The sequence below is a fragment of the Rhynchophorus ferrugineus genome, unplaced genomic scaffold, assembly GCF_030347505.1.
Source record: "Rhynchophorus ferrugineus isolate W39M unplaced genomic scaffold, kcgeb_rfMv2 rfM6, whole genome shotgun sequence".
Lineage (NCBI taxonomy): Eukaryota > Metazoa > Arthropoda > Insecta > Coleoptera > Curculionidae > Rhynchophorus > Rhynchophorus ferrugineus.
This window is the reverse complement of record NW_027472585.1, coordinates 33,403,294-33,415,470: the sequence shown is the minus strand read 5'-3', so window position 1 is coordinate 33,415,470 and position 12,177 is coordinate 33,403,294.

Sequence of the window (12,177 nt, the reverse complement as noted above, 5' to 3'; positions counted from 1 at the left end):
CATTCAATCATTGTTTTAAAAATGGCGTAAAATTAATTTCCTTTCAGTAACGATACACAAATTAAATTAGGTCCCTTGAATTTGTCATTGTTAATTCATGTGGAACCCAAATATCGAGCTTCCTTTGAAAGTAGGGCAGAGCGGGGTCTAGTTCGCCACCTGTAGTATCCACGCATACGCTGTGCGATATATTCAAGAGGATGTCACTAGATAAAGCGCGTAGAGGACAGTAAAAGCAAAACCCCGTGCGGGCTGGGCATACTTATTCATTCTAAACCGACAATTTGACAAATTTCACAGCTACGCGTTGTTGTTTACATATGAGAGTTGTGTTTAGGAGGTATTATTTGTTACTAATCACTTATGATCTGAGACGGGACGGAATTAATAATATCAGTTACAGCTTTGGAACAAGAGAGAAACTTTATTTATATCGCTGGTCTTTTTACCACTTTTGAGCAGCCTTGAGACAAATTATAGCCCTGTCGACCACTCAGAAAAATATCGATATATATAGTTTTTCAAAATTTTTAAGAAATAACGATATATCTTACCAAAAAAGAAAATTAAAAAAAAATTAAATAAATTAAAAATAAAAAAATTATTAAATAATTTTTAATAATTTTTAAGAAATATTTCAATTTTTTTTCATATCGATATAGAAATATATAATAGAAAATATATATAGAAGAGAATATCGGCCAAAAATTTCAATATTTTTTCCAAAATATATGGATAATTCTTCGTCATCCATACTACGCCTTCTACTTGTTGTGCTTCTTCTTTTCTACATACTAGGAATTGGCTGTTGCATCGACATGAGTCATATTTAATACCTCATCTCAAATTAAATGTTTAAAAAAATAATTTAAGTACAACTCATATGAGGAAAATAAGGAATGTTTCAGGCCCTAGTCTAGGTGATTTGACAAATGTTTCAACCAAAGAAGAAAATAAAGTATCTGCACTATTGGGAATCGATCTTGCGTGTGTGAGCTTAACGTTCTAACTATTACACTATAGAAACAGTTGCCTACCATGTTTCTATGACTTATATTATAGAATTAGTACTTAAAAACCAATCTGAATGTCACATCAGTTCAGCAATAACGTTATATCCAAATATCTAATTATTTTTGTTAAAGAAATATGCGAAAACTCTGTAAGTGTTTTTGAAACTTGAGGTTTTCCCTCGATTTCGCCCCTCCCCAATCAAATTCCAACTTGGTTCCAATGAGACCAATTTGGAAATGCACTCTCTCGAATAAAAAAATTATTTTAGAAATCGGTCTACAATAGACGGAGAAATCGGCGAACATACATTAAAAAAATATACAGCCGAACATAAAAGCTCCTCCTTTTTTTAAGTTTACATTTACATTTACATTTACATTTACATTTACGTTTACGTTTACGTTTACGTTTACGTTTACGTTTACGTTTACGTTTACGTTTACGTTTACGTTCACGTTTACGTTCACGTTCATGTTCACGTTCATGTTCACGTTCATGTTCACGTTCACGTTCACCTTTACATTTATATTTACATTTATATTTACATTTATATTTACGTTTACGTTTACGTTTACGTTTACGTTTACGTTTGCGTTTGCGTTTACGTTTACGTTTACGTTTACTTTTTACATTTACATTTACATTTACATTTATATTTATAAGTGTGAGGAAAATAAAGGTAATATATTGTACTTCTCTTCTTCAAAAAGTATTTTTATTTTGCAGCATCACCTTCATGTTACAAAAAAAACAGAACTTACAAATAAACTACTTATTACCAATGCCATTCTCGTTATTTGTTTCTTCCGCTACTCCCTGTATACATTTCTCGTGTAATATTCATTCAATTTCATCCTCATCTGTCGATTTAATTACTGCATTCTGTCTTAGAGCACTTGCGACACATCTACAGTATAATTAGTGCTCATTTGTGCGTATATACTAAGGGCAGATGCTTACACAGAGTATTCTTCATCGTTTACTCTAGACAGCTAGAGACCTACCTATGGACACAAATCTTACGTAGTGTTTTATATTGATATTTTACTTCAAATCTGCCGGAATACCCTAACACTTATTTTCGTATTGAGTGCTGCTCATCACTTGATCACTCGCGTAAATAACAACAAATAGCTGTGAAATATGGCAAGCTCGTTTAGAATAAAGACGCATGAACAGTTCGCAAGTTTTTCTGCTTTTACAGTAATCTTGTAAATTTGGCACCAAAACAAACTTACTGAATTTTGATTTAAAAATTACAAATGTCTTCATAAGGTTATCAAGTAAGTGTATTATAATTTCTGACTATTTAGCTATCTAATATATTAAAAGTAACTAGAGGAAGGGACCAAAAAGGTTAGCAGGTTAGCAGTTAAAGGTTAATTGGTTACACATTTGCAGGGAACTGGCTTTCTCTAAGCTAACTAATACAAATAACTTTCAACAACCTAATAACCGTGAGATCACATGAAGATCATTAGGTCAAGGCATACTTTTACTGTTGATATTATAGTGGTGGGTTCGAAACATCATCGAAAGTCTATTTTCGTATTGAGTGCTGCTCATCACTTGATCACAACTTACGTAAACAACAACGCATAACTGTGAAATATGGCAAGCTCGTTTAGAATAAAGGCGCATGAACAGTTCGCAAGTCTTTCTGCTTGTACAGTAATCTTGTAAATTTGGTACCAAATCTAAAAAAAACGTACTGAATTTTGATTTAAAAATTACAAATGTCTTCATACGGCCATCAAGTAAGTGTATTATAATTTCTGACTATTTAGCTATCTAATATGTTAAAAGTAATTAGAGGAAGGGACCAAAAAATGTCGAATGTGCCAAAAAGGGTTCTCAACCTTAAGAGTTCTTCAGAGTTTAATGAATTACTCTATTAAGAAAATTAATAAAAAACAGTTAGTGCACTAACTGCAGAGAATGAACTCACATTATTTATCGTTTATGTTGTGAGAGTGTGATTATATTAATTAAATTATTTTTTTTTAAATAAGTTTTCATTTCTATGACGAGTGCCACAAATTTTGTTATGTTCTTGTCACTATATTTCGTATATTTTAATGTGTAAAGGATTGTATTGTATAGCCCATTATCTTAAGTGATCCCTTTGGATCGTTCATTTGAATCTGCCTATGGGGTATATGCCTTTTTTATTATAAAGCAAATTTAGTATAGTAAATAACGAATTTGTTAAAAAAATTGATTCTAATATGTGGTCAAATAGATAAACAACTGATCTAAGAATAATTCTTTAAAAATTTTTTTTAGATAGACACTATATTGATTTGAATAAAACTCTGATCAAGTGATAACTTTTGGTGGTTAATATTCATTTACGCGACAATATATTGAGTAACTGAAATTAACTATGTCTTTTTATCTCGATATATTTCCAATATTCTGTTCCAAGAACTTCATTAATTTTTTCAACAATTACTGGGCAGGGTATAATTTATATATAACATCGACAGTTCGGAACGAAAATTAGGAAACCCATTCTAAAACTGGCGTCCACTTAAACACTCATACCATAAACATCATACAAAATCACACAAAGGATCCTGGGATGTATTTTTTATGTAAGGAAGCAAAAAAGCAGAACATGACGAGGATGACCTTCTGGTGACGCATTTTTCAAAGTGAAATAACTTTTGACTGATTAAATGAGTCACGCTACTTTTATATCAGGCATCTTGGAGCTATCTATTAGGGAAAGCCGAAATTACTTATTCCTTATTCTCTATAATCTGTGTTAAAATACTGTATACATTTAGCACAACATTCTTTATTAATTAATTGTTTAATTGGTTACATATTGGCAAGGAACTGGCTTTCTCTAAGCTAACTAATACAAATAACTTTCAACAACCTAATAACCGTGAGATCACATGAAGATCATTAGGTCAAGGCATACTTTTCCTGTTGACATTATAGTGGTGGGTCCGAAACATTTGAAGGCATGGGCGATTTTAATTTGGCGTTGTTTATTCATCGGTAAGATTGTAAAATCCGATAAAGAGCAATCGTCTATATTAGGCCGGTAACCATATTAGGAATGGATTTGCCACTTCCGAAAATTCTGCCAGAAAACCCATAGTAATCAAAAAATAAATGTTTGTATGTGCTTTGTTAAACTCAATTTGGGTAGTTCTTTTAACAAGCATCAGCGTCATCATTATCATTAATCAATTGGAAGATTCTTCATTAAATCTCGACACACTTGACTATCGAGTGTTCTGGCCTCGGGTAATGTTAGTCCGTTTTGTTGATATTATATTCTATGATTCCATGATATTTCTTAATTATCCTTCGGTACGGTGTTTCTTTGTAAAGACATTATGATATGACTGTATATCTCCATCGCTTGTTCTGTTAATACAGGTAGATCTCTCTTGATAAAACTACATTTAATCACCGCATTCTCTTTAACGCATTTTCCATATTTGCAAAAACAGTTACTGTTCTTTCTCTCCTGACATATTTTAACCAAGTGCTCATGTACATTCTGAACAATTATATACATATCTGTCCACATACATTTTTACTCTCTATAATAACATTTCCTACAGTTATCATTTATTAATTATATACTCACCGTGGCAGCGTTGAATTATGTTTTATTCAGAAAGTTTCATTCAAGTAAATAACTAAGCTGTTAATTAATTATATTTTTTAATCTATCTAACATTTGTTCACAATTCCATCATTTGTCAATTTCTTCTTCAATGTGCCTGGTCGAGTCCGTCTAAACCGAAGGTTTTATTAACCGTTGTTTCCAGCTTGAAGTACAATATATCTGCAATATTACTAATAAATGTTGTAAGTCTTCTTTCATTTTATTATATGCTTTTAAAAATGTAATCCATGTAAAAGCAATATCCGGAAGTTCAGACTAACGACTTGTTGAATTCAAGATTATATTTTCAATTTTTTGAGATATTTCAGTGACAGTGTTCAAAGTAACTGATTAGAGGCGCAATCAAAACCTCAACCTCTGCATCAGTGATATCATATCGATTAAAACGTTTATAGCATCATATTGACCATCATATCTCTTTTTAAAAACTTTTTCTGCATTCACTGCTATGTTGAATGTCAGTGGAGACACATGAAGAAGTTAGCCATGTATTTAAAAACAATTTTTAACAAAGAAAAAAGAACTGACTTAAAACTAATAAATAAGAAACTCACAAAAATTAAAAATAAGCAAGCTTAGATTCTTAACACAAATCGAAACATTTAAAAAAGAAAACTGAATGGGTTTTGCACTGAACGACTACCGATTTTCCATCACACAAGCTCAGTAATAACATTATGCCCAAATATCAGATTATTTTAGATAAAAATACGTGAAAACTTTGTACGTATGACATTTTAGCGTTTCCCTTGATTTCTTCCCATTCCACCCAACAAATCCTGATTTGGTTCAAATGGGACCACCTCGTAAGTGACCTCTTTCGAATAAAAAAGGAATTATATAAATCGGCCCATAACTGAAGGAGAAATCGGCGAACATACATTAAAAAAAATACATATACATATATATATATATATATATATATATATATATATATATATATATATATATATATATATATATATATATATATATATATATACAGCCGAACATAGCATCTCCTCCTTTTTCGAAGTCGGTTGAAAAATGGAATTCGTGGCTAAAAACCATTTTTTGGTGTCCAATTGTCCATTTTCCAAAAATATGATGCCGGATAAGTGGACAAATGACAGTGTATATGGTCCTCCAATTTACCACGCAAAATTAAACAAATTCAACAACACTTTTTTGACTTTTTGGTGTGCAAAAAGAACTGATTACTCATGAATTAGATCCATCAATACATTTTATTAATATTTGTTTCTTTTGTGCAAAATCAGCGTATACATTCATGAGCGAAAAGCTATCTGAAGAAATAGATTGTCATTTCATTTCTACGAGCCAAAACTCTACAACGGGTAGTTACAACTCCGTTTTATTTCAACAAGTTATTCCGTACTTATTTACTTAGAAATGCACTTATAATTCCAATGAAAACGCCCCGAGTGAGAGCCGAGTTGAAAAAATTAATTACAAAACGGAATCATATTTTTTTCGAAAGAGCAAGGCACCTATACGATACGGATAAATCTTATATCGAGGAAGCATTTTTAGGCCTAATAATTTTGTGTAACATGTGCTACAAATAAATATATTCCAATAAAATAAAAAACCCCACATCAAGCAACCAGGAATACCTGTCAGATTGATAACACAAAATATTAAGACGATCCTAGCAAGCAGTAGCCGTGCGATTTAAGAGTTTAGGTCGTCGACAATAACGTACTAGGATCGAATCTCGCTGGCGCTAAAGGTGTGTTTTTGAGTGTTCTTTTTACATTTAAAATGATATTACAGCCGAAAGTGAGTGAGCCGATTGAAGGGCTACGAAGTTTGATAAAAAGACCATTAAGAATAGTAAAGTCACATAAAGTTAAATTTTACATTTTTTTGTAGAGATAAGATATTAACGAACCGGCTATATCGGAAGGTACGTACATCTGTGAAAGAAAAACCCGATCTATACGAAAATTTTATCCCAATTTAGATTGACAAAATTCGAGAATAACAATAATCCTCTGCTTTCATTGCCTTGATATTTAGATTTTCAAAATCAGATTTTGATTTAATTGGACTGTTATTAATTGATATGGTTATGGAGACATAATATACTATTGTACAAGATGCAATTCTAAAGGTTGTTAAGATTGTTCAGTGGTATTAACTCCTGATTAACTTCGGGTTTTATTAGTAAAAGCATTTCTTAACAAAGCACTAACCGAATATTGCAGCTAATAAATACGTTAATTTGTCCATCAAGAGTTAAAACGAACATTGCATAGAATATTTAGAGTTATAAAATAGTTTCATACAAATTTTATTCCTCATTTCTTGGTGAGTTGTTAGTTGCTACGTCGGACATAAGACAAAGTAGAAAGCAACAGATAAATGAAAGTCATAGAAGACCGACAAATGTTGCAGGACCAACAACAAAGCTGCAAGGACGAGATCGAAGAGTGAAATAAATAAGCAAAGGACAATGCAATTTTATATCCAAACTTGCCGAAAAAGTGATATTACACGCTTTAAACAGCTTATTTCCGTGCCAAACACTCAATCCTTCATCAAGCTGCTCGCGTCACAGCAACCATCTACCAGCACTTATAAAAGGTCACAAAGCTGGAGCCATCTTTTTAGATGTTTTCAAAGTTTTCGATCAAGTTTCGCACGATGGTTTAAACTACTAATTATACACTAAATAATCAATTGTTATTTCAATATTTACCTTGTTTCAGCAACTTTTGTTGCCATAACACTATTTTTATTATCATCTTACCATGAGCAAGCATTGGGTATATTGGTCCTATTCTGAAATATCCATGTCTTCTCTAAATACATACACTGAAAAAGGTTTTATTCATTCTATTATATGCTTTTAAAAATTGTATTCTTTTAAAAGCTGTATCCAGAAATTCAATTAGACCTCTTTGATATTTTCAGACTAACCGTTTCCTTTGAAATAATTGCATTAAATTATGTTTATATTGAAAAGCTACTCACTGTTTTTAAATATTTCATATACTTAATCGCTGATAGAAAAAAAGTAAAGTTCTACTGATTTTAGTCACGTCAAGCTCTTGAAATTTTTAGTGACTGGACCTACAGCTTAACGTGCGCTCCGAACCATGGTCCTCGGCTTGAAGTTTATCGACTGTCGAGTGACCAACTTTAGAAATCATCCTAGAAGGCATCTGGTGTTACCCAGCCTAGTTACTGGCGTGACTGGGCTCATTTTCCTTGTTGACTTTTACACTCTTGCCTAGAACAATCACAAATATTAAATAGTCATAAACATAAACTTACGATCATAGAGCTAATATCAAGCTGATTTTGATTCGTCACCCGCTTCGTATGATGACGGTGTTTTTTTCGGTGAATTCAAGATCATATTTTTCATTTCTTGAGTTATTTAACTGACCCTGTCCATACTAATATTCAGTGCAGCTACAACATTTTAAAAAATATTTTCCATAAAAGTCGCAGCAAATTAATATCTAACAGTAAAAATACGAGTACTTACCTCTCTAACGAATTTTACTGTTAAGAGGGGTTCTCCATTATCTCGCTTCTGTTCAGAGCAACTGAAAAGAGACGCAATCTGTTCTCTCTGGCTTCGGAATTTTTAATCTGAGTAATAATAAACAGCAAACAAACAGTAAACAAGCAAAGCACTAATATAATGTCGGTTCATAACCTTTTATCGCCATTGTTTTTAGTTCAGGCTAGTTCGGTTACACGTTCCAACTTATCAGACAACATTGTGTCTCTTTTTAGCTAGAATAAAATGAGAAGGAAATATTGTCTAGTTCTAAAACAACTTGCAAATTGCGACAGGCAATATATTAAACATCTTGATGACGTATGTACAAAAATACTTTGAATAGACTATATGTTGGTATTGTGGTTGTTGAATACTTGTTGAAGGTAAAATTGACATTGTTTTTAAGATTCTGCAAAGAAAAAAATATTTCTCAGGTTGTGGAAATTAAAAAAAAAACGTTTATATAAGGGGTTTAGTAACATACTCGTAGATTCCAAATAATTAGTATCTTTTTTGGATATAGATACGAAATTCACATATACAGAAATTTGAAGACCTCGCAAAGTTAAAAATATATAAAAATAAAAATAAATTTTCCTATGAAATTGAAGACCAGCCATTGAAGACTAAACATTAGTCTTTTACATTTTAATTAAATATTTAAACTTTTATTCCCTCATTCTGATGTTATTGATATACATTTTTGCGGAATATTGAGGATTTTGGCAAGTACTCTGACTAATAATGGATTTTTTGTAGAAAGTTTTATGAAGCTTTAACCGATAAAGATATAAACGAGAAATAAATAGATGGAACAGAACTTTTATATAAATTACAATTTATACAAAATTATATTATGATAGATATTTTAACTAATGCATTCTTTCATTTCAATATTACTTTTGCGTTACGTATATTATTAACTATACCAATGTCTGTAGCTACAGGTGGGAAATCATTATCTAAATTAAAGTGAATTAAGCATTACTTACGATTTAGAATGGGTCAGGAGCGGTTAGAACCTTGCTATCATTTCTATAGAATCTGACTTTTTAAAGTAGTTAGATTTTGAATTTTTTTAAAACAAATTTACCAGAAGTAAAACTAGAAACTTTAACGGACGTTGAACTTTAACGTAATGAATAGTATCATTAAATTTTTAATTATAAATTGAAGGAATTCTGTTCCTTCAATTTATAATTAAAATTCTATAATTAAAATTCTATAATTAAAATTCATTCTATTCCTTTATACTTCCCACACTAATTACTAATTAATTATTATACAATAAAAGTTGCGATACAATATTTCTCCAAATAAAGGCAAAGTTAATATATTTCATGGAAAAGGACTTACCCAATAAAAAACAACCATAATACTTAACGAAATTAATTATACCTAAAAACTCAATAATGTTTTTTTTTTTTGATAAATCTACACCTTTTAAGTTATTTCTTATATTTTATCTAGAAAAGTAGTTTTGCTTTTCCCTTCTTTGATAATTTGGCAGATCGCTCTTCTTTATCAACATAATGTAAAGCTGCAACAAATATAATACTTTCCCAAATAGCTACCTTTTCAGGATAATGATATGCAATGTATTCCTGCACTTCTACAATGTCTATAACTTGGACCATTAAGTGAAATTTACTAAATAATTAATTCCCTATTATCTTGACAAAGTTCAAGTGCAGGATATTATTCTGAGATTCATGTTGGATCTTGTACTTGTCTCAATATTGAGTCTTCTAGCATTCTTAATAAATATGCATCTCAATTATTAAATAAGGCGTTGTAAAAAAGGTGTTGTTTTTAGATAAAAAGAAACGCCAAAAAATAATTTTATGAAAATCCGTAGTCGGGCTTTATTAATTAAACAAATAAATGCCTAACGTTACACGAGAGCAATGCCACTTTTTATTTGAGGAATTGCTTAGGTTGCGGTACAGCTGCAGTGTTGCCAAATCTAACCGTATAAACTATATATTTATCTAATCTACTATTCTTTTTGTACCAAAACAAAATATCTGTTAATTTCAGAAATCCTTGTTAAATAAACTGTTTTTCTAAAATAAATTACATACATAAAACAAGTAGCCTTGAAATTTTGGATATTGAACGATCAAATGCTCATAACTATCAAGATAGAATAATTATCAAAGCCCATAAGAGAGCAGAACTTATTAAAGATAAGTAGAAAATCCATACAGTTTTACAACATTTAAGTAAATTTTAAATAAAATATTACAATAATATTTATTTTTTATATTTTAATATTTTGTTTATATGATTTATTGCAATAAAATGTGTGTTATCACATATATAATTAGAATTTGTCTACATTATTTATCTGCCCCGGAGAGTAGTTGTAGCTTTTATTAATTCCTTAAAATACCTGAAAAATCACAAAGTTAGAAGTAAAATAATAAATAAACAAACAAAAGCATACAAATATGACTATTTGTCATTCTTACATTTACTATAATCTTCAACTAATTTCTGTTTGCACATTATTAAATATAAATATACCCTGGTTCCATAACAATCTACAAAATTATAACATTTGACTAATAATTCATATACCTCATATAGTTTTTCGCATTGTCTTTTGCCAATTTTCTCTATTAAATAATAATGTTACCTGTACAAATTATTGTAAACATAAAATTAACCTAGAATTACTTTCTAATTACAACTTTTTTAAACAACAACGCGTGGCTGCGAAATATGTTAAGGTAGTTTAGGATAAATGCGCATGAGCATTTCTAGCCAATTCGCTCACACGCTAGTATCCATTTATGATCATCTTATCAGGTATTATTAATTTGTTCATTTTTATTAATCTTTTGAAATACCTGAAAAGTCTTAAAGTTAGAAATATAATAAGAAATAAACAAAAATATATACAAATATGACTATTTTTCATTCTTACTTTTACCGTAATCATCAAACAATATCTCTTTTCACAATATTTAACATAAACATATCCTTGTTTCATAACAATCCACCAAATTGTAACATTTTACTAATAATTCATCCCTTATGTTATTTTGCAGTTAATTTCCTAAGTCTGCTGCTAATTTTCCCTAATGAATAATTATGTTAGTTGAAAAATGACTTCCTAACCACAACTTTCATAAATAACAACGTGTGGCTAAGAAATCTGTTAAGGCAATTTAGGATAAATACGCATGAATATTTCTAGCCAGTGTACGTGCGCCAGTGCTCATTTAAATCTGTTAAGGCAGTTTAGGATAAATGCGCATGAACATTTCTAGCTAATCTGCACGCACGCCAGTGGTCATTTAAATCTGTTAAGGCAGTTTAGGATAAATGCGCATGAACATTTCTAACCAATCTGCACGAACGCTACTGCTCATTTAAATCTCCTAAGGCAGTTTGGGATTAATATGCATAAACATTTCTAGCTAATCTGCACGCATGCCACTGCTCATTTAAATCTGTTAAAGCAGTTTAGGATAAATGCGCATGAACATTTCCAGCCAATGTGCACGCACGCTAGTGGTCATTTAAATCTGTTAATTCAGTTTAGGATAAATGCGCATGAACATTTCTAGCTAATCTACACGCACGCCAGTGGTCATTTAAATCTGTTAAGGCAGTTTAGGATAAATGCGCATGAACATTTCTAATCAATCTGCACGAACGCTACTGCTCATTTAAATCTGCTAAGGCAGTTTGGGATTAATATGCATAAACATTTCTAGCTAATCTGCACGCATGCCACTGCTCATTTAAATCTGTTAAAGCAGTTTAGGATAAATACGCATGAACATTTCCAGCCAATGTGCACGCACGCTAGTGGTCATTTAAATCTGTTAATTCAGTTTAGGATAAATGCGCATGAACATTTCTAGCTAATCTGCAAGCACGCCAGTGCTCATTTAAATTTGTTAAGGCAGTTTAGGATTAATGCGCATGAACATTTCCAGCCAATGGGCACGCACGCTAGTGGTCATTTAAATCT